The sequence below is a fragment of the Lissotriton vulgaris genome, chromosome 1_1, assembly GCF_964263255.1.
Source record: "Lissotriton vulgaris chromosome 1_1, aLisVul1.2, whole genome shotgun sequence".
Lineage (NCBI taxonomy): Eukaryota > Metazoa > Chordata > Amphibia > Caudata > Salamandridae > Lissotriton > Lissotriton vulgaris.
In genome coordinates this window covers 275,480,212-275,502,644 of record NC_141685.1, presented here as the reverse complement: position 1 = coordinate 275,502,644, position 22,433 = coordinate 275,480,212, and the positions used below count along the sequence as shown (strand labels likewise).

General features: G+C 45.0%; 1 protein-coding gene and 1 long non-coding RNA gene across 2 annotated transcripts in view; both read left to right on the top strand.

Moving 5' to 3' along the window:
- BTBD19 (BTB domain containing 19) overlaps positions 1-22,433 on the top strand; it is a 1,094,395-nt gene that overhangs the window by 771,310 nt on the left and 300,652 nt on the right. The gene's annotated exons all lie outside the window — the stretch shown is intronic.
- LOC147746915 (uncharacterized) lies at positions 995-2,580 on the top strand. The gene is made up of 3 exons (XR_015307499.1): positions 995-1,601; positions 1,773-2,314; positions 2,351-2,580. It is a non-coding gene; the product is annotated as an uncharacterized LOC147746915 (long non-coding RNA).

Genomic DNA, 22,433 nt, shown 5'->3' with positions numbered 1-22,433 from the left:
GAAGATAGAGAAGGAGGAGGAATAGAAGTATGCGTGGAGGCATAGAAGATAGAGAAGGAAGAGGAATAGAAGTATGTGTGGTGACAGGAAAAAGAGAAGAAGGAGGAATAGAAGTATGCGGGTGACATAGAAGATAGCGAGGAAGGAGGAATAGAAGTATGTGTGGAGGCATAGAAAATAGAGAAGGAGGAGGAATAGAAGTATGTGTGGTGAATTAGTAGATAGAGAAGGAAGAGTAATAGAAGTATGCGTAGTGACACAGAAGATAGAGAAGGAAGAGGAATAGAAGTATGCGCAGTGACATAGAAGATAGAGAAGGAGGAGGAATAGAAGTATGCCCAGTGACCTAGAAGATGGATAAGGAGTAGGAGTAGAAGTATGCGTGGTGACATAGAAGATAGAGAAGGAAGAGGAATAGAAGTATGCACGGAGGCATAGAAGATCGAGAAGGAGGAGGAGTAGAAGTATTTGTGGTGACAGGATAAAGAGAAGGAGGAGGAATAGAAGTATGCGGGGTGACATAAAAGATAGAGAAGGTAGAGGAATAGAAGTATGCACAGTGACATAGAAGATAGAGAAGAAGGATGAATAGAAGTATGCGTTGAGGCATAGAAAATAGAGAAGGAGGAGGAATAGAAGTATGTGTGGAGGCATAGAAAATAGAGAAGGAGGAGGAATAGAAGTATGTGTGGTGAATTAGTAGATAGAGAAGGAAGAGTAATAGAAGTATGCGTAGTGACACAGAAGATAGAGAAGGAAGAGGAATAGAAGTATGCGCAGTGACATAGAAGATAGAGAAGGAGGAGGAATAGAAGTATGCCCAGTGACCTAGAAGATGGATAAGGAGTAGGAGTAGAAGTATGCGTGGTGACATAGAAGATAGAGAAGGAAGAGGAATAGAAGTATGCACGGAGGCATAGAAGATCGAGAAGGAGGAGGAGTAGAAGTATTTGTGGTGACAGGATAAAGAGAAGGAGGAGGAATAGAAGTATGCGGGGTGACATAAAAGATAGAGAAGGTAGAGGAATAGAAGTATGCACAGTGACATAGAAGATAGAGAAGAAGGATGAATAGAAGTATGCGTTGAGGCATAGAAAATAGAGAAGGAGGAGGAATAGAAGTATGCACACTGACATAGAAGATAGAGAAGGAAGAGGAATAGAAGTATGCGTGGAGGCATAGAAGATAGAGAAGGAAGAGGAATAGAAGTATGTGTGGTGACAGGAAAAAGAGAAGAAGGAGGAATAGAAGTATGCGTGTGACATAGAAGATAGCGAGGAAGGAGGAATAGAAGTATGTGTGGAGGCATAGAAAATAGAGAAGGAGGAGGAATAGAAGTATGTGTGGTGAATTAGTAGATAGAGAAGGAAGAGTAATAGAAGTATGCGTAGTGACACAGAAGATAGAGAAGGAAGAGGAATAGAAGTATGCGCAGTGACATAGAAGATAGAGAAGGAGGAGGAATAGAAGTATGCCCAGTGACCTAGAAGATGGATAAGGAGTAGGAGTAGAAGTATGCGTGGTGACATAGAAGATAGAGAAGGAAGAGGAATAGAAGTATGCACGGAGGCATAGAAGATAGAGAAGGAGGAGGAATAGAAGTATGCGTGGAGGCATAGAAGATAGAGAAGGAAGAGGAATAGAAGTATGTGTGGTGACAGGAAAAAGAGAAGAAGGAGGAATAGAAGTATGCGTGTGACATAGAAGATAGCGAGGAAGGAGGAATAGAAGTATGTGTGGAGGCATAGAAAATAGAGAAGGAGGAGGAATAGAAGTATGTGTGGTGAATTAGTAGATAGAGAAGGAAGAGTAATAGAAGTATGCGTAGTGACACAGAAGATAGAGAAGGAAGAGGAATAGAAGTATGCGCAGTGACATAGAAGATAGAGAAGGAGGAGGAATAGAAGTATGCCCAGTGACCTAGAAGATGGATAAGGAGTAGGAGTAGAAGTATGCGTGGTGACATAGAAGATAGAGAAGGAAGAGGAATAGAAGTATGCACGGAGGCATAGAAGATCGAGAAGGAGGAGTAGAAGTATTTGTGGTGACAGGATAAAGAGAAGAAGGAGGAATAGAAGTATGCGGGTGACATAGAAGATAGCGAGGAAGGAGGAATAGAAGTATGCGTGGAGGCATAGAAAATAGAGAAGGAGGAGGAATAGAAGTATGTGTGGTGACTTAGTAGATAGAGAAGGAAGAGTAATAGAAGTATGCGTAGTGACACAGAAGATAGAGAAGGAAGAGGAATAGAAGTATGAGGAAGAATAGAAGTATGTGCAGTGACATAGAAGATAGAGAAGGAGGAGGAATAGAAGTATGCCCAGTGACCTAGAAGATGGATAAGGAGTAGGAGTAGAAGTATGCGCAGTGACATAGAAGATAAAGAAGGAAGAGGAATAGAAGTATGCATGGTGACACAGAAGATAGAGAAGGGGAGGAATAGAAGTATGTAGGTGACATAGAAGATAGAGGAGGAAGAGGAAAAGAAGTATGCATGATGACATAGAAGATAGAGAAGGAGGAGGAATAGAAGAATGCACAAAGTCATAGAAGATCGAGAAGGAGGAGGAATAGAAGTATGCACAGTGACCTAGAAGATGGATAAGGAGTAGGAGTAGAAGTATGTGCAGTGACATAGAAGATAAAGAAGGAAGAGGAATAGAAGTATGCGTGGTGACACAGAAGATAGAGAAGGGGAGGAATAGAAGTATGTGCGTCGACATAGAAGATAGAGAAGAAGGAGGAATAGACGTATGCGTGGAGGCATAAAAGAGAGAGAAGAAGGAGGAATAGAAGTATGGGGGTGACAGAAGATAGAGAAGGTAGAGGAATAGAAGTATGCGTGGTGACACAGAAGATAGAGAAGGAGGAGGAATAGAAGTATGCGCAGTGACATAGAAGATAGAGAAGGAAGAGGAATAGAAGTATGCGTGGTGACACAGAAGATAGAGAAGGAGGAGGAATAGAAGTATGCGTGGAGGCATAGAAGATAGAGAAGAAGGAGAAATAGAAGTATGTGGGTGACAGAAGATAGAGGAGGAAGAGGAAAAGAAGTATGCATGATGACATAGAAGATAGAGAAGGAGGAGGAATAGAAGAATGCACGAAGTCATACAAGGGGAAGAATAGAAGTATGTGTGGTGACATAGAAGATAGAGAAGGAGGAAGAATAGAAGTATGCATGATGACATAGAAGATAGAGAACAAAATAGATGTATACATGGAGACATACGATATAGAAAGAAAGAAGTGTGCAGGGTGACATAGAAGATAGTTATATAGGGAGGAAGAATAGAAGTATGCACAATGATCTAGAAAATAGGGAGTAGGAATTGAAGTATGCACAGTGACATAGACGATGGACATATAGGGAGGAGCAATAGAAGTATGCGCAGTGACCTAGAAGATAGATAGATAGTAGGAATAAAAGTATGCACAGTGACATAGAAGATATAGAAGGAGGAGGAATAGAAGTGTGCATGGTGACATAGAAGATGGATATATAGGGAGGAAGAATAGAAGTATGCACAGTGACCTAGAAGATGGTTAGATAGTAGGAATAGAAGAATGCACAGTGACCTAGAAGCCAGATAGATAGTAGGAATAGAAGTATGCACAATGACATACAATATAGAGAAAGAGGAGGAATAGAAGAATGCGGGGTGACATTGAAGCTAGATATATAGGGAGGAAGAATAGAAGTATGCGCAGTGACCTAGGATAGATAGATAGTAGGAATAGAAGTATGGACGGTGACATGGAAGGTAGGTAGAGAAGGAGGAGGAATAGAAATATGCGCGGTGACATAGAAGATAGAGAAGGAGTAGGAATAGAAGTATGCGGGGTGACAGAAGATAGATATGGAGTAGGAATAGAAGTATGCAAGCAGGCATAGAAGAGAGAGAAGGAGGAGGAATGGAAGCATTTGGGTGACATAGAACATAGAGGAGGAGGAGAAATAGAAGTATGCGGGTGACATAGAAGATAGATGAATAGGAAGTAAGAATAGAAGTATGGGCAGCAACCTAGAAAATAGATAGGGAGTATGAATAGAAGTATGCGTGATGACGCAGAAGGTAGAGAGGGAGGAGGAATAGAAATATGCACTGTGACATAGAAGATATAGAAGGAAGAGGAATAGAAGTATGCGTGGTGACACAGAAGATAGAGAAGGGGAGGAATAGAAGTATGTGCGTCGACATAGAAGATAGAGAAGAAGGAGGAATAGACGTATGCGTGGAGGCATAAAAGAGAGAGAAGAAGGAGGAATAGAAGTATGGGGGTGACAGAAGATAGAGACGGTAGAGGAATAGAAGTATGCGTGGTGACACAGAAGATAGAGAAGGAGGAGGAATAGAAGTATGCGCAGTGACATAGAAGATAGAGAAGGAAGAGGAATAGAAGTATGCGTGGTGACACAGAAGATAGAGAAGGAGGAGGAATAGAAGTATGCGCAGTGACATAGAAGATAGAGAAGAAGGAGGAATAGAAGTATGCGTGGAGGCATAGAAGATAGAGAAGAAGGAGAAATAGAAGTATGTGGGTGACAGAAGATAGAGGAGGAAGAGGAATAGAAGTATGCATGGTGACATAAAAGATGGATATATAGGGAGGAAGAATAGAAGTATGCGCAGTGATCTAGAAGATGGTTAGATAGTAGGAATAGAAGTATGCACAATGACATACAAGATAGAGAAAGAGGAGGAATAGTAGAATGCGGGTGAGATTGAACATAGAGGAGGAGGAGGAATAGAAATATACGGGTGACATAGAAGAGAGATGTATAGGAAGTAAGAATAGAAGTATGGGCAGTAACCTAGAAAATAGATAGGGAGTATGAATAGAAGTATGCGTGATGACGCAGAAGGTAGAGAGGGAGGAGGAATAGAAATATGCACAGTGATCTAGAAGATAGATAGATAGTAGGAATAGAAGTATGCACTGTGACATAGAAGATATAGAAGGAGGAGGAATAGAAGTGTGCATGGTGACATAGAAGATGGATATATAGGAAGGAAGAATAGAAGTATGCGCAGTGACCTAGAAGATGGTTAGATAGTAGGAATAGGAGAATGCACAGTGACCTAGAAGCCAGATAGATAGTAGGAATAGAAGTATGGACGGTGACATGGAAGGTAGAGAAGGAGGAGGAATAGAAGTATGCACAATGACATACAAGATAGAGAAAGAGGAGGAATAGAAGTATGCGGGGTGACATTGAAGCTAGATATATAGGGAGGAAGAATAGAAGTATGCGCAGTGACCTAGAAGATAGATAGATAGTAGGAATAGAAGAATGCACATTGACCTAGAAGCCAGATAGATAGTAGGAATAGAAGTATGGACAATGACATACAATATAGAGAAAGAGGAGGAATAGAAGTATGCGGGGTGACATTGAAGCTAGATATATAGGGAGGAAGAATAGAAGTATGCGCAGTGACCTAGAAGATAGATAGATAGTAGGAATAGAAGTATGGACGGTGACATGGAAGGTAGGTAGAGAAGGAGGAGGAATAGAAGTATGCGTGGTGAAATAGAAGATAGAGAAGGAGGAAGAATAGAAGTATGCGGGGTGACAGAAGATAGATATGGAGTAGGAATAGAAGTATGCAAGCAGGCATAGCAGAGAGAGAAGGAGGAGGAATAGAAGTATGCGGGTGACATAGAAGATAGATGAATAGGAAGTAAGAATAGAAGTATGGGCAGTAACCTAGAAAATAGATAGGGAGTATGAATAGAAGTATGCGTGATGATGCAGAAGGTAGAGAAGGAGGAGGAGTAGAAGTATGCACAGTGACATAGAAGATATAGAAGGAGTAGGAATAGAAGTATGCAAGCAGGCATAGCAGAGAGAGAAGGAGGAGGAATAGAAGTATGCGTGGAGGCATAGAAGATAGAGAAGGAGGAGGAATAAACGTATGCGTGGAGGCATAGAAGATAGAGAAGGAGGAGGAATAGAAGTATGTGTGGTGACATAGAAGATATAGAAGGAGGAGGAATGGAAGTATGCGGGGTGACACAGAAGATATAGAAGGAGGAGGAATGGAAGTATGCGGGGTGACACAGAAGATAGAGAAGGAGGAGGAATAGAAGTATGCGCAGTGACCTAGAAGATGAATAAGCAGTAGGAGTAGAAGTATGCGCAGTGACATATAAGATAGAGAAGGAAGAGGAATAGTAGAAGTATGCGTGGAGGCATAGAAGATAGAGAAGGAGGAGGAATAGAAGTATGCGGGGTGACACAGAAGATAGAGAAGGAGGAGGAATGGAAGTATGTGTGGTGACACAGAAGATAGAGAAGGAGGAGGAATAAACGTATGCGTGGAGGCATAGAAGATAGAGAAGGAGGAGGAATAGAAGTATGTGTGGTGACATAGAAGATATAGAAGGAGGAGGAATGGAAGTATGCGGGGTGACACAGAAGATAGAGAAGGAGGAGGAATAGAAGTATGCGCAGTGACCTAGAAGATGAATAAGGAGTAGGAGTAGAAGTATGGTCAGTGACATAGAAGATAGAGAAGGAGGAGGAATAGAAATATGCGCAGTGACATAGAAGATAGAGAAGAAGGAGGAATAGAAATATGCGCAGTGACATAGAAGATAGAGAAGGAGGAGGAATAGAAGTATGCGGGGTGACACAGAAGATAGAGAAGGAGGAGGAATAGAAGTATGCGCAGTGACCTAGAAGATGAATAAGGAGTAGGAGTAGAAGTATGGTCAGTGACATAGAAGATAGAGAAGGAGGAGGAATAGAAATATGCGCAGTGACATAGAAGATAGAGAAGGAGGAGGAATAGAAATATGCGCAGTGACATAGAAGATACAGAAGGAGGAGGAATAGAAGTATGCGCAGTGACCTAGAAGCTGGATAAGGAGTAGGAGTAGGAGTAGGAGTATACATAGTGACTGTTGGAATTGGCCCTTCTGGCAGGTTCACCCCTGAACGTTTTGCCTTTTAAATGTTACATCATTATAGTGATTTCTGGTCTTTGCGCACTTTAGCACTGTGGCGCAGGGTAAAGTGCGTGTGCTCTCTGAGTGTGTGTGTGAGAGTGGCCTGCCCTCCCATAGCAATGCATGGGAAATATGTGTGTCCATGGTAATTCCTGATGCGTGGGGAGTGCAAGGTTGAGTTTGGTATGTGCGAACTCGTGAGATTGAAGGCTGCGCAGTGATGTGTGTGGCGTTCATGTGTCTAGTGTGGAAGTGCCACTTCTAGAAGTTGGCCTGCCTGTGCAGTAAATGTGAATTAACTGTCTGGCTTGTCTTGGCTGGAGCTGGCTGGTGTGCCTGGCTCGAGAAGTCAGGATGGGTCTGCCCCGGTGGTGAATGGGGAGACCTGCATGTTGATAGCAAGGAGGGGCTGTACCTGGGACCTGAATAGGCTGGGCTTTCCCTCCACAATGCTGGCTCAGCCCCCTGTGGTGCGACTGATGACCCTAGCCTGTCCTGGGAATAGGGAGAGGGGCTGAGCAAAACAAAGTGCTCCAAAACCAGCTGCGTCTGGTTTTCCCCCACCCTGCACCCTAGAGACAAAGGGATTTAGTGTATAAAAAGAGGCTGTGACCTCATGAAAAATGTTTTTGTGTCCTGACTTGAATCTACCAGGGTGCCTGCTGCTGCTGGGGCCCAGGGGAAGGCTTGCCTCCCTAGGCCCTGCCCAGCCCGAGGGTGCCCTTGATGCCTGATGGACCTTGTGCTGGGACCCCTCTGCCTTGCCTGGGGGACTGGAGAACTTCCCTGTGCTGAGGAGCTGGTTGCTCTATGTCTTTATGCCCAGGACTTTCCCTTGTTTTTCCCCAGTTGCTCTGTGGAACTGGAGTTCTTTCTCCCCTAGTGCCTGGGAAGCGCTTTATCCTCATTTGTCTTTTTATTGGGGGCACCTAGCTCATGAAGATGCATTTACTTGCAGCACGGGTGCCTACCCCGCTTATTTTGTGATTTTCAGACAGGAGCCTACCCTGCATATTGCCCGCATTTTAATTATTTTTATTTACGGGAGCCACCCCATTTATATGTCCCATAGCGGGTGCCCACCCCGCTTATACGTTTATTTGATACCTCGAGGGTGCCTACCCCTCTCTATGCCCCCAAAAAGTAACCACCGCGGCTCTTGCGCCGCAAAACCGGAAGCCATTACTTTGGAAATGTGTTTCTTGGGTCAGGGGACAGCCGGAAGGGCTGTGCCGCCGGGGAGTAACCATGGTGATTCCACTTCTGTCCTGAGTGACAGGCAGACTTGCTGCACAACACATTAGTTATGTGTCACCCTCAAAGAAGTCCTGGTGCGCCAGGCATCTGACCGAAGGGTAAGTCCCTCGGTTGGGGAGCCAGTAGCCGGTGTATCCGGATCTGGATGTCAGGGCAACTGTAACCATTGTCTTGGCCGGTTTTGCCTTGTAGGGGAACCCCTGTGAACACAGGTGGGGCTCATCTTAAGTGAAGAGACCCTGTGTTTCCCAGAAGGGGTGGTGCAAGCCTCGCAGGGATCTTTAGGGGCCTTGGCTGAGTGTTGTGGTGTTACCCTGAGAGCAGGTGGGGCCTACGTTAAGTTGAGGGACCCTGTTCTATAATGGGAGGGTGCAGAACTCTGGAAGGGGGTCAGAGGGAGTCTGACCTCTGTACATCCGGTGAATTTGGATCCCAGGTGGTAGACCAGTTGAGGGAATGAGGTCCCGAACTGGTGGGAGAGTTGGGAACTAAAACCTTCTTTTGTAAAGGGGAGATTGTGTCGGGAGTTCCCGTGTTTCCATACCTGGGAGTGCTTTTTGATGGCAGGGGTACCTGGGGCCCACAGATACGTGCAAAAAGCCTAGCGGTCACAAGAACATCTAGGGCCATCTTAAGTTTTGCTAAAAGGCTGGGACATAGACCCATGAAGGCCATCATCCAGGTTTATAACAGCAAATCCCTTCCCGTGGCTTTGTATGGTGCCTCCCTATGGGGTTATGCACGACTAGAAGAAATCCAGGTAGCCGAAAATAGTTTTTTACGTTCAGTCCTGTCCCTCCCCCAATCCTCCCCGGTTTTCTCCATTCATACAGAACTTGGTTTGGATTACATCCAGGACAAACTGAGACTGGCCCCTTTAATATACTGGCTTAAGACCTGGTTAAACCCTGAACTAATGTTAAATCACACGATCATGAGGGATGTGATGAGTTTAGAGTATAGTCACAAGATACCTTGGATGGCGTATTTGCACAAATCTTTTAATGAACTAGGACGTCCAGATTTATTCACCTCCCCCTCGTGTATCACAAAGCAGGATGTGAGTCTTATAAAAAACAGTTTATGTCTAGGGCATACATGTTGCGTGAAGAAGTCGAATTATCAAAACCATCTGTTCGAATGCATTATTTGTCACTCCAGTCACCTGCAATTGAACCCTATTTATGTTTCGTCACTAATCCGTTCCATAGATTTTTGCTAACAAAATTCAGATTTAACACTATTCATTTTTATTTGGGCCATTTTAATACCTGGATGAAACCTGAGTTAGCTCCCCCCTGCACTTGTGACAATTTTTCTGTTCAGGACAGTTTACATTTTGTTATGTTTTGCGATTTCTTCTCCGACCAAAGGAAAAAATACCTGCTACCAGTCTTAAGAGAAGCGGGCTTCTCCCAGGTGAGACCAGCCATGTTATATTTAAAATCACTGGGTAATATCTGTATCACTTTCGCCATGGCCAATTTCCTTGTGGCAGCAACCAGAGCGAGAAGGGGCATGAATTTGGAAATCTGATGTACATAATGTGTTTTTTAAATATTTTAACGTACTGATTTTCGTCTCATTAACTTGCTCATAAATGAAATTGTTTAATTCCTTTTTAAATTGTAAATAATACTGTTTTTATGTACTTTGTATGATTTTAACAAATCAAATAAAGTTAATTTGACTTGACTTGACTTGGTGGGAGAGTTGTGTTCTGGAGGGTGCTTCTTCTGGGAGAGTGCGCAACCCCAGAAGTAGAGGTAGGGTGGGGCATTCTTGCCCGTGTCCTCTGGTCAGCCTGAGGGTGCGGACCCTAGGTTGAAGGATCAGTGGTAGTTTGGAACTACACTGAGAAGGGTAGTGGAGAATGGCTATTGTATGCCAGGGGTTACCACCCCACACTCGGTGGATGGGCAAGGACCAGTGGTATCTGGGTGGCCTAGGGACTGGTCCTGGCCGTGGACAACTAAGGAGTACCAATGGGGTATCCTAGTTGGGCCTGAATTTTTTTTAAAGTGTGCTTGTTTATGGATCAACATGGCGTAGAACCGGCGGGTGTCCCTGCAGTGCGGGCCTGCGTTTGTGTTCTATTGTCCTAAGCCAGGAAGCCCATCACAGTGGTGATTGGTCTGCCCTGCATTTTGGCTGGAATGGGGTTGTGTTGGACTTGGCCCATCTGGCAGGTTCACCACTGACCTTTTTGCCTTTTAACCTTTTAAATGTTACATCATTATAGTGATTTCTGGTCTTTGCGCACTTTAGCACTGTGGCGCAGGGTAAAGTGCGTGCGCTCTCTGAGTGCATCTTGTGAGAGTAGCCTGCCCTCCCATAGGAATGCATGGGGAATATGTATGTCCATGGTAATTCCTGATGTGTGGAGAGTGCAAGGTTGAGTTTGGTATGTGCGAACTCGTGAGATTGAATGCTGCATGATGATTTGTGCGGTGTTCATGTGTCTAGTGTGGAAGTGCCACTTCTAGAAGTTGGCCTGCCTGTGCAGTAAATGTGAATTGATTGTCTGGCTTGTGATTGGCTGGAGCTGGCTGGTGTGCCTGGCTCCAAAAGTCAGGATGGGTCTGCCCTGGTGGTGAATGGGGAGATCTACATGTTGATAGCAAGGAGGGGCTGCACCTGGGACCTGAATAGGGCTGGGCTTTCCCTCCACAATGCTCGCTCCGCCCCCTGTGGTGCGACTGATGACCCTAGCCTGTCCTGTGAATAGGGAGAGGGGCTGAGCATAACAAAGTGTTCCAAAACCAGCTGCGTCTGGTTTTCCCCCACCCTGCACCCTAGAGACAAGGGGATTTAGTGTATAAAAAGAGGCTGTGACCTCATGAAAAATGTTCTTGTGTCCTGACTTGAATCTACCAGGGTGCGTGCTGCTGCTGGGGCCCAGGGGAAGGCTTGCCTCGCTGGGCCATGCCCAGCCCCTGGATGCCTGATGGACCTTGTGCTGGGACCCCTCTGCCTTGCGGGACTGGAGGACTTCCCTGTGCTGAGGAGCTGGTTGCTCTATGTCTTTATGCCCAGGACTTTCCCTTGTTTTTCCCCAGTTGCTCTGTGGAACTGGAGTTCTTTCTCCCCTAGCGCCTGGGAAGCGCTTCATCCTCCTTTGTCTTTTTATTGGGGGCACCTAGCTCCTGAGGGCTGCATTTACTTGCAGCACGGGTGCCTACCCCGCTTATTTTGTGATTTCCAGGCAGGAGCCTTCCCTGCATATTGCCCGCATTTTAATTATTTTTATTTACGGGTGCCACCCCGTTTATATGCCCCATAGCGGGTGCCCACCCCGCTTCTATGTTTATTTGATACCTCGAGGGTGCCTACCCCTCTCTATGCCCCCGAAAAGTAACCGCCTCGTCTCGCTCCGCAAAACCGGAAGCCAGGCCCGCGCCTGCCTGACTGTGGCCGGGGCCTGGAGTTCGTCCCTTCCGCTTCCCCCTGCCTGGGGGAAGGCATTTTTCGCTTTGCCTGTCTACCGTGCAGAGAGGGAGACCTGTGATGCTGACCGTCGCCCAAGGAAGAGGAGCGCTGCTGTGAGCAAGGCTCCCCGGTGAAGGAGAGCCCCGCAGCCCAAGAGTCGCCACGGAACAGAGGAGCCCACCGAGGACGCCGCCTCACAGGCGACGGTGAGTGCGGGCGTCTCGGTGAGTCCCCAGTCCGAGGGTAGAGCGGCCCCGATTGGCAGCAGGCCGCTCCCCCAATTGCTCTCCCGCATTTGGCCGCATTGTTTCCGAGTCCCCTGAGGGGGGACTCCAACGACGGGGGCAGTTTGTATCTTGAGCCCACAGGGCTCCACCGACGGGGGCATTGATTTAGAGCCCAAGAGGCTCCTACCTACACCCACATATTTGGGGGCATTTCTGAGGGTTGACCGGCCCCGGTTGGCAGCGGGCCGCTCCCCCAGTGGGCACACAGTTATTTCGAGCCCACGAGGCTCCAGGGGGCATCTTGTTTCTCGAGCCAGAGGGCTCTAACGTGGTGCGATTTATTCACGGGGCTACTGAGAGCCCAGGCCACATTCCTTTCGCCAGCTGCCCAGCACTTAGTGGGCATCTGCTCCGTTTAGGCCTGTTCCTTTGCGCAATTCTTCTTTGGCTGCCTGCGCAGCCTGCCCTGACATTTTGGACACAGGGCGTTCAGCCCCTTAGAGGCCAAGTTGGCCTGGGGACCTTTTCAGCTGCAAAGCTTCTTGCCTATACCTCTGAATGTGTTTTCATGCATCATGTGTGAAGCTTCTTGCCTATACCTCTGAATGTGTTTTCATGCATCATGTGTAAAGCTTCTTGCCTATACCTCTGAATGTGTTTTCATCCATCATGTGTGAAGCTTCTTGCCTATACCTCTGAATGTGTTTTCATGCATCATGTGTACAGCTTCTTGCCTATACCTCTGAATGTGTTTTCATGCATCATGTGTGAAGCTTCTTGCCTATACCTCTGAATGTGTTTTCATGCATCATGTGTACAGCTTCTTGCCTATACCTCTGAATGTGTTTTCATGCATCATGTGTAAAGCTTCTTGCCTATACCTCTGAATGTGTTTTCATGCATCATGTGTACAGCTTCTTGCCTATACCTCTGAATGTGTTTTCATGCATCATGTGTAAAGCTTCTTGCCTATACCTCTGAATGTGTTTTCATGCTTCATGTGTAAAGCTTCTTGCCTATACCTCTGAATGTGTTTTCATGCTTAGGAGGTTGTTTTTCCTAGTATAGGTTCTACTGGTGAGTTCATGGTTCCCTGCGTGATATTTGCCTAAGGTGTTTAGGATTGCGTAGGTGGTACTTACCTTTTACCAGTGGTTACTGGTTGTGTGCTACATTTGCTATTTGGTTCTACAGTTATTATATGTTCTATGTGCTAAGCATTATTTCTACAAAGTGCTAATTCTACCAAGTGCTAGTTCTAAAAGTGCTTATTCCTGACAGTGGCCCACGTGGCCCTGTCCCATGTACCTAATCCCCTGTAAATTCTGCCCGTGCCTATGGCACATTGTAAATTGTGTGTTTATTATCTAATGTGTTTGGTATAATACAAAGGCTATTTTTATATATAACCTTGTGTGGAGTTTCCTTTGTGGTGGCCCTTGGGTGTTGTTGCTGGATGCGCGCGCAAATGCTTTACATACCGCCTCTGAGATAAGCCGGACTGCTCGTGCCAAGCTACCAAGAGGGTGAGCAGGGGTTATCTTGGCGGGTGGCTTCCTTCCCCTGACGTGTAATGGTGGTTTCTGCCTGGCTTTGGCGCAAGCCTTAGCCAACCGGAAATCGCCATTTCTAACAGTGACATAGAAGATAGAGAAGGTAGAGGAATAGAAGTATGCGCGGTGACATAGAAGATAGAGAAGGAAGAGGAATAGAAGTTTGCGTGGTGGCATAGAAGATAGATAAGGTAGAGGAATAGAAGTATGCGTTGGGACACAAAAGATAGAGAAGGAGGAGGAATAGAAGTATGCGGGGTGACATAGAAGATAGAGAAGGAAGAGGAATAGAAGTATGCGTGATGACACAGAAGATAGAGAAGGAGGAGGAATAGAAGTATGCGGGGTGACATAAAAGATAGAGAAGGTAGAGGAATAGAAGTATGCACAGTGACATAGAAGATAGAGAAGAAGGATGAATAGAAGTATGCGTTGAGGCATAGAAAATAGAGAAGGAGGAGGAATAGAAGTATGCACACTGACATAGAAGATAGAGAAGGAGGAGGAATAGAAGTATGCGTGGAGGCATAGAAGATAGAGAAGGAAGAGGAATAGAAGTATGTGTGGAGGCATAGAAAATAGAGAAGGAGGAGGAATAGAAGTATGTGTGGTGGCATAGAAAATAGAGAAGGAGGAGGAATAGAAGTATGTGTGGTGGCATAGAAGATAGAGAAGGAAGAGGAATAGAAGTATGTGTGGAGGCATAGAAAATAGAGAAGGAGGAGGAATAGAAGTATGTGTGGTGAATTAGTAGATAGAGAAGGAAGAGTAATAGAAGTATGCGTAGTGACACAGAAGATAGAGAAGGAAGAGGAATAGAAGTATGCGCAGTGACATAGAAGATAGAGAAGGAGGAGGAATAGAAGTATGCCCAGTGACCTAGAAGATGGATAAGGAGTAGGAGTAGAAGTATGCGTGGTGACATAGAAGATAGAGAAGGAAGAGGAATAGAAGTATGCACGGAGGCATAGAAGATCGAGAAGGAGGAGGAGTAGAAGTATTTGTGGTGACAGGATAAAGAGAAGGAGGAGGAATAGAAGTATGCGGGGTGACATAAAAGATAGAGAAGGTAGAGGAATAGAAGTATGCACAGTGACATAGAAGATAGAGAAGAAGGATGAATAGAAGTATGCGTTGAGGCATAGAAAATAGAGAAGGAGGAGGAATAGAAGTATGCACAGTGACATAGAAGATAGAGAAGGAGGAGGAATAGAAGTATGCGTGGAGGCATAGAAGATAGAGAAGGAAGAGGAATAGAAGTATGTGTGGTGACAGGAAAAAGAGAAGAAGGAGGAATAGAAGTATGCGTGTGACATAGAAGATAGCGAGGAAGGAGGAATAGAAGTATGTGTGGAGGCATAGAAAATAGAGAAGGAGGAGGAATAGAAGTATGTGTGGTGAATTAGTAGATAGAGAAGGAAGAGTAATAGAAGTATGCGTAGTGACACAGAAGATAGAGAAGGAAGAGGAATAGAAGTATGCGCAGTGACATAGAAGATAGAGAAGGAGGAGGAATAGAAGTATGCCCAGTGACCTAGAAGATGGATAAGGAGTAGGAGTAGAAGTATGCGTGGTGACATAGAAGATAGAGAAGGAAGAGGAATAGAAGTATGCACGGAGGCATAGAAGATCGAGAAGGAGGAGTAGAAGTATTTGTGGTGACAGGATAAAGAGAAGAAGGAGGAATAGAAGTATGCGGGTGACATAGAAGATAGCGAGGAAGGAGGAATAGAAGTATGCGTGGAGGCATAGAAAATAGAGAAGGTGGAGGAATAGAAGTATGTGTGGTGACTTAGTAGATAGAGAAGGAAGAGTAATAGAAGTATGCGTAGTGACACAGAAGATAGAGAAGGAAGAGGAATAGAAGTATGAGGAAGAATAGAAGTATGCACAGTGACATAGAAGATAGAGAAGGAGGAGGAATAGAAGTATGCCCAGTGACCTAGAAGATGGATAAGGAGTAGGAGTAGAAGTATGCGCAGTGACATAGAAGATAAAGAAGGAAGAGGAATAGAAGTATGCATGGTGACACAGAAGATAGAGAAGGGGAGGAATAGAAGTATGTAGGTGACATAGAAGATAGAGGAGGAAGAGGAAAAGAAGTATGCATGATGACATAGAAGATAGAGAAGGAGGAGGAATAGAAGAATGCACAAAGTCATAGAAGATCGAGAAGGAGGAGGAATAGAAGTATGCACAGTGACCTAGAAGATGGATAAGGAGTAGGAGTAGAAGTATGTGCAGTGACATAGAAGATAAAGAAGGAAGAGGAATAGAAGTATGCGTGGTGACACAGAAGATAGAGAAGGGGAGGAATAGAAGTATGTGCGTCGACATAGAAGATAGAGAAGAAGGAGGAATAGACGTATGCGTGGAGGCATAAAAGAGAGAGAAGAAGGAGGAATAGAAGTATGGGGGTGACAGAAGATAGAGAAGGTAGAGGAATAGAAGTATGCGTGGTGACACAGAAGATAGAGAAGGAGGAGGAATAGAAGTATGCGCAGTGACATAGAAGATAGAGAAGGAAGAGGAATAGAAGTATGCGTGGTGACACAGAAGATAGAGAAGGAGGAGGAATAGAAGTATGCGCAGTGACATAGAAGATAGAGAAGAAGGAGGAATAGAAGTATGCGTGGAGGCATAGAAGATAGAGAAGAAGGAGAAATAGAAGTATGTGGGTGACAGAAGATAGAGGAGGAAGAGGAAAAGAAGTATGCATGATGACATAGAAGATAGAGAAGGAGGAGGAATAGAAGAATGCACGAAGTCATACAAGGGGAAGAATAGAAGTATGTGTGGTGACATAGAAGATAGAGAAGGAGGAAGAATAGAAGTATGCATGATGACATAGAAGATAGAGAACAAAATAGATGTATACATGGAGACATACGATATAGAAAGAAAGAAGTGTGCAGGGTGACATAGAAGATAGTTATATAGGGAGGAAGAATAGAAGTATGCACAATGATCTAGAAAATAGGGAGTAGGAATTGAAGTATGCACAGTGACATAGACGATGGACATATAGGGAGGAGCAATAGAAGTATGCGCAGTGACCTAGAAGATAGATAGATAGTAGGAATAAAAGTATGCACAGTGACATAGAAGATATAGAAGGAGGAGGAATAGAAGTATGCATGGTGACATAGAAGATGGATATATAGGGAGGAAGAATAGAAGTATGCGCAGTGACCTAGAAGATGGTTAGATAGTAGGAATAGAAGAATGCACAGTGACCTAGAAGCCAGATAGATAGTAGGAATAGAAGTATGCACAATGACATACAATATAGAGAAAGAGGAGGAATAGAAGAATGCGGGGTGACATTGAAGCTAGATATATAGGGAGGAAGAATAGAAGTATGCGCAGTGACCTAGGATAGATAGATAGTAGGAATAGAAGTATGGACGGTGACATGGAAGGTAGGTAGAGAAGGAGGAGGAATAGAAATATGCGCGGTGACATAGAAGATAGAGAAGGAGTAGGAATAGAAGTATGCGGGGTGACAGAAGATAGTTATGGAGTAGGAATAGAAGTATGCAAGCAGGCATAGAAGAGAGAGAAGGAGGAGGAATGGAAGCATTTGGGTGACATAGAACATAGAGGAGGAGGAGAAATAGAAGTATGCGGGTGACATAGAAGATAGATGAATAGGAAGTAAGAATAGAAGTATGGGCAGCAACCTAGAAAATAGATAGGGAGTATGAATAGAAGTATGCGTGATGACGCAGAAGGTAGAGAGGGAGGAGGAATAGAAATATGCACTGTGACATAGAAGATATAGAAGGAGGAGGAATAGAAGTATGCATGGTGACACAGAAGATATAGAAGGAGGAGGAATAGAAGTATGCATGGTGACATAGAAGATGGATATATAGGGAGGAAGAATAGAAGTATGTGCAGTGACCTAGAAGATGGTTAGATAGTAGGAATAGAAGAATGCACAGTGACCTAGAAGCCAGATAGATAGTAGGAATAGAAGTATGGACGGTGACATGGAAGGTAGAGAAGGAGGAGGAATAGAAGTATGCACAATGACATACAAGATAGAGAAAGAGGAGGAATAGAAGTATGCGGGTGAGATTGAACATAGAGGAGGAGGAGGAATAGAAATATACGGGTGACATAGAAGAGAGATGTATAGGAAGGAAGAACAGAAGTATGCGCAGTGACCTAGAAGATAGATAGATAGTAGGAATAGAAGTATGGACGGTGACATGGAAGGTAGGTAGAGAAGGAGGAGGAATAGAAGTATGCGTGGTGAAATAGAAGATAGAGAAGGAGGAAGAATAGAAGTATGCGGGGTGACAGAAGATAGATATGGAGTAGGAATAGAAGTATGCAAGCAGGCATAGCAGAGAGAGAAGGAGGAGGAATAGAAGTATGCGGGTGACATAGAAGATAGATGAATAGGAAGTAAGAATAGAAGTATGGGCAGTAACCTAGAAAATAGATAGGGAGTATGAATAGAAGTATGCATGATGATGCAGAAGGTAGAGAAGGAGGAGGAGTAGAAGTATGCACAGTGACATAGAAGATATAGAAGGAGGAGGAATAGAAGTATGCATGGTGACATAAAAGATGGATATATAGGGAGGAAGAATAGAAGTATGCGCAGTGATCTAGAAGATGGTTAGATAGTAGGAATAGAAGAATGCACAGTGACCTAGAAGATGGTTAGATAGTAGGAACAGAAGTATGGACGGTGACATACAAGATAGAGAAAGAGGAGGAATAGAAGAATGCGGGTGAGATTGAACATAGAGGAGGAGGAGGAATAGAAATATACGGGTGACATAGAAGAGAGATGTATAGGAAGTAAGAATAGAAGTATGGGCAGTAACCTAGAAAATAGATAGGGAGTATGAATAGAAGTATGCGTGATGACGCAGAAGGTAGAGAAGGAGGAGGAATAGAAATATGCACAGTGACATAGAAGAGAGATTAGGTGGAGGAATAGAAGTATGTGTGGTTAGATAGAAGATAGAGGAGGAATAGAAGTATACACTGGGGCATAGAAGATAGAGAAGAAAGAGAGATAGAAGTATGCATGACGACATAGAAGATAGGGAAGGAGGAGGAATTGAAATATGCGTGGTAACAGAAAAAGGGATAGTCCGATATTGCTATTTGGATTAACAAGGCAGATTGTTGGTTTGTCTGTCATTGTGCAGTAAGGTGAGGAAGTGGTATATATTATCATATATCACTGATACATCGGCTGTGCTTATGAATTGGGCTGTTGCACTTCATACCAACAGTATATATTGTATACATAACTGTAAAATAAAACTCATTTAGGTGATTTGCAAGGCCGTTCTTTGGTGACGTTCAGTGTAGGACTGACCTCTCACTGCCCGATCTGCTGGTCCGACAAGCCAGTGTGGGGTTGTTTTTTTTGCATTTTGTGGACAGGTTTAGGCCGCCGTTTTTTTTTTTTTTTGCATTTTGTGGACCTGTTTTATGGTCTGGTGGACCAGTTTTTACAGTTGATAGCCGGTGTGGCTCACGATGTAGAACAGCGGCGGGCTGTTGAGGGGCACAAGTCACTCGCCGGGAGAGTAAATCTCACCATGAGCTGTACAAAAAGGTAGTGGCCCACAGATTTGGATAAATAATCGTCAGTTGCAGGTAGCGTTTTATGTAGAGTGGAGAGATCAATCGTGAGTGTCCTCATTGGAAAACCGGTCCGTGAACGGTAGCCCCGAGGGGCTGGTTTGGCCGGGGCGGCGTGCTCGATCACGAGTCGTGGGTGCTGCTGTCAATTCCAAAGCTCCGCCGGAGACATAAAACGCTGCCTGCAACTGACGATTATTTATCCAAATCTGTGGGCCACTACCTTTTTGTACAGCTCATGGTGAGATTTACTCTCCCGGCGAGTGACTTGTGACCCTCAACAGCCCGCCGCTGTTCTACATCGTGAGCCACACCGGCTACGATTCCATGGACTGCCCCACACTCCCCTCACCTTCCTAGTCCTGATGAAGACCCCACTTAAGGACTGAACTGAGCCTACTTATAGGGGTCGAAACGTCGACGGTGTCTTCCACTCAACTTCCGGCACATGTCCTTTACAGTCTAGCACTGACTTAGTGTCCGTTGAAAGTTTTTTGTTAAAATTATTCATCATTCTATGCCTTTATTAATTAATTGGCTTTTGTTGTTGTATTTGTTTTGATTCTGTTTATACTATGTGTACTCATCACCCACAACTGTGCACATTCATCCCCCACTAACCCTTCCCCCGAGCACTCCCTCTCTTCCCCTTCCTATCGGGGCACAATCATTCTGTGACATTTGTATTAAATTCCTTGAAGTCGTTCATCAATGTATTGTGAATAATTAACAATACACACTTCAAAAAAAAGTGAAGAATGTTATTGTAGTTTTTTTCTTGTCAAAATGTTTTGAACTATTTTTCTTAGGTTGTACAATACAACCTTATTTCAGACGGGGACCCCCCCTTTACATGTACTACTTACCGCCCAGGTCCCCGTGACTGCTTGGGTTAAACCCTCCCTTCTTGTAATGCAGATTTCGTTAGGAGCTCCGTCAGCCGGCGCACAGAGCCTTACTGTTGTCCCCGCCAGGCCATCGTAGTGTGGGGTTTGCATCATGGGCAGACAGGCTCTGAGGGGGTAGTTTGCAGCACCGTCGCTAGGTCAGTATTGTTCTGTCCTCTGCAGACTTTATCTTGGTTGCCCTTGGGGCTGGAACAGATGCCCAGTAGCAGAGTCTCACCCACTCCCCTGCCGTGCTCTTAAAGTGAGGCGGGTGTAGAGTGCAGCAGCCTGGCTGGGGCAGGTAATGCTACCATTGGGCAGCAGCATCTCTGTGCTTTTCTTTATCCCTCCCTGCCAGGCCTTTGAGGCTATAGCTGTCTGGGGAGGTGTGGGGGGGAGGGGGGGGACGGGGGGGGGGAGGGTGCCTCGCTGAGGGCCTTTTGTTGGCACCTGGGCTCCAGCCTGGATAGAAGGAGTTGTATGTTTGTATAGGCCTGGTTGTGAGACACCTTTCCCAAGGGGGACAATTGAGAGGATGTAATGTTAGGAGCTGAGCTGCTGAATTTGGAACAGTGGAAATAGGTTCCAATCCCAGCCTCAGCTCAGCATCCTCTGATTCTGGGCAAATGACTTAATTGCCCAAGGCCTAAAATAAAAATAAATTTGATCTTCTGTAATGTGACTGGTGCTCATATAACCATTGCCCTTCGGCTGAGTTCATGCTATATAAAACAACAATAAATGTTTTATGAGTCTGCTAAACCTGGAACATTATAACGAAAGAGGATTGTTTATACAATAATAAAAACGTCTGTATTCCTTCTTGACATGGCTTTTCTGCTTTTGTTTAGTTGTATCTATCTGTCATGGATCATTGAAGCACCTTAAGACCACCTTTTAAACTGCTTTCACCTTACATTGACTGTTTAAAGTGCATATTGATCTCAGGAGAAAATACCAGTTTTAGGAGATGTTCTTCATATTCGTACTGGACACATTCATTTTTGTTGGGCACGGGGAGATCAAGTGATTTGCCCAGAATCACAGGATGTTGAGCGTCCTTGCCAAGACTCGAACCCTGTTCCCCAGCTTCGAGGTCGACCACTCGAACCCTGTTCCCCAGCTTCGAGGTCGACCACTCGAACCCTGTTCCCCAGCTTCGAGGTGACCACTCGAACCCTGTTCCCCAGCTTCGAGGTCGACCACTCAAACCCTTTTCCCCAGCTTCGTGGTCGACCTCTCTAGCCGTAAGGCTATAGCCTCTCCCCTCTTTGTGGAAGCAAGGCAAGGCAAGGCAGGCGTCTACAGTGGAGTTAAAGTAGCACATGCCCTGGTTGCACCATTAACACAGCTACACTTAGACCATTCTGGAGATAAGTTGCCAGAAACAGGTTTTATTGCAAGTCTATGGCTTTCTAACCTGTGTCCCACAGGCAGCGTACACCTATTGACTCCCATTACTGCCTGGAGAACATAGGTTTATGTTGCATCTGTGGGTCATATGTGATTTTGGGCAGTGAGTGAGTTCTTGGTACTTAATGTTAGGTCCAGACACTTCCACCCTAGGTGCCCTTGGACCTTTCTGGATACTTATTCTGCCCACTATCTTTAGTAGGGATGAAGCCAAGTATGTAACTCTCTGCACTTTCATCCTATCTTCCTTCCTTCTGTCTACCATCAATGTGGGAAGTGCCTTTGCCACACATCACAATCCTGGCTTACACCATTGCTGTTAAAATAGGCAAATCTATTCTGCGCTGCAGACCGCAGTCATTCAAACCCGCCAGAGCCTTTTCATCTGCTAATAGTATTGGAAAACATCCAGTTGCTTTAGGCTTGGTGGATAAACTGCCCATGGCTTTCACCAGGAAAATCAGCATTTAAGAGCAGAGTCCCGACTGAGCTGCTTCACTGAACCCCTGGGGTTCAGAGACTATTCCCAAAACTACGGCGCGCCATTGAAGCAGAAGGTTCCATAGTATTGCAATGGGGTGGTCCTGGGACTCCTAGCAGATTTGATTAGTCCCAAAGCTTTGATCTCTTAACTGCATCAAAGCCTTTGTTAAATCTGCAAAGACTGCATATAAATGGCCGCTAGTCCCTGATATATGATATTTCACACGATCATTGGTGCTATACCCCAGGAGAGCACCTGGCTGAATTTGAGAGGATTATTTTCTTCCCCCCTGTTCTTGAGATGAATTTTGAGGTGATGGTGGAGGGCAGAATCTGGGGACTTGGGCCTCAGGCAAGCACTGTCCTAGCATGGTGTGTTGGCACAAGCCTTATACATGGCCCCTCATGCTCTGTGTCACCGGTGATGGCCAGCCTGCACGCGTGCCACACCTGAGGACACAGAGCAGGTCAAGCTTAGGCGACGTTGCAGGGTTGATATAAACAGCTAATAGATACGATGTTCACTGGATGACTGGAGGGTATACATCCTCACAGGGTGGCATAGTGGTTCAAGAGACTATCTGAAAGCCATGCCTTATCAATGCCCCCGT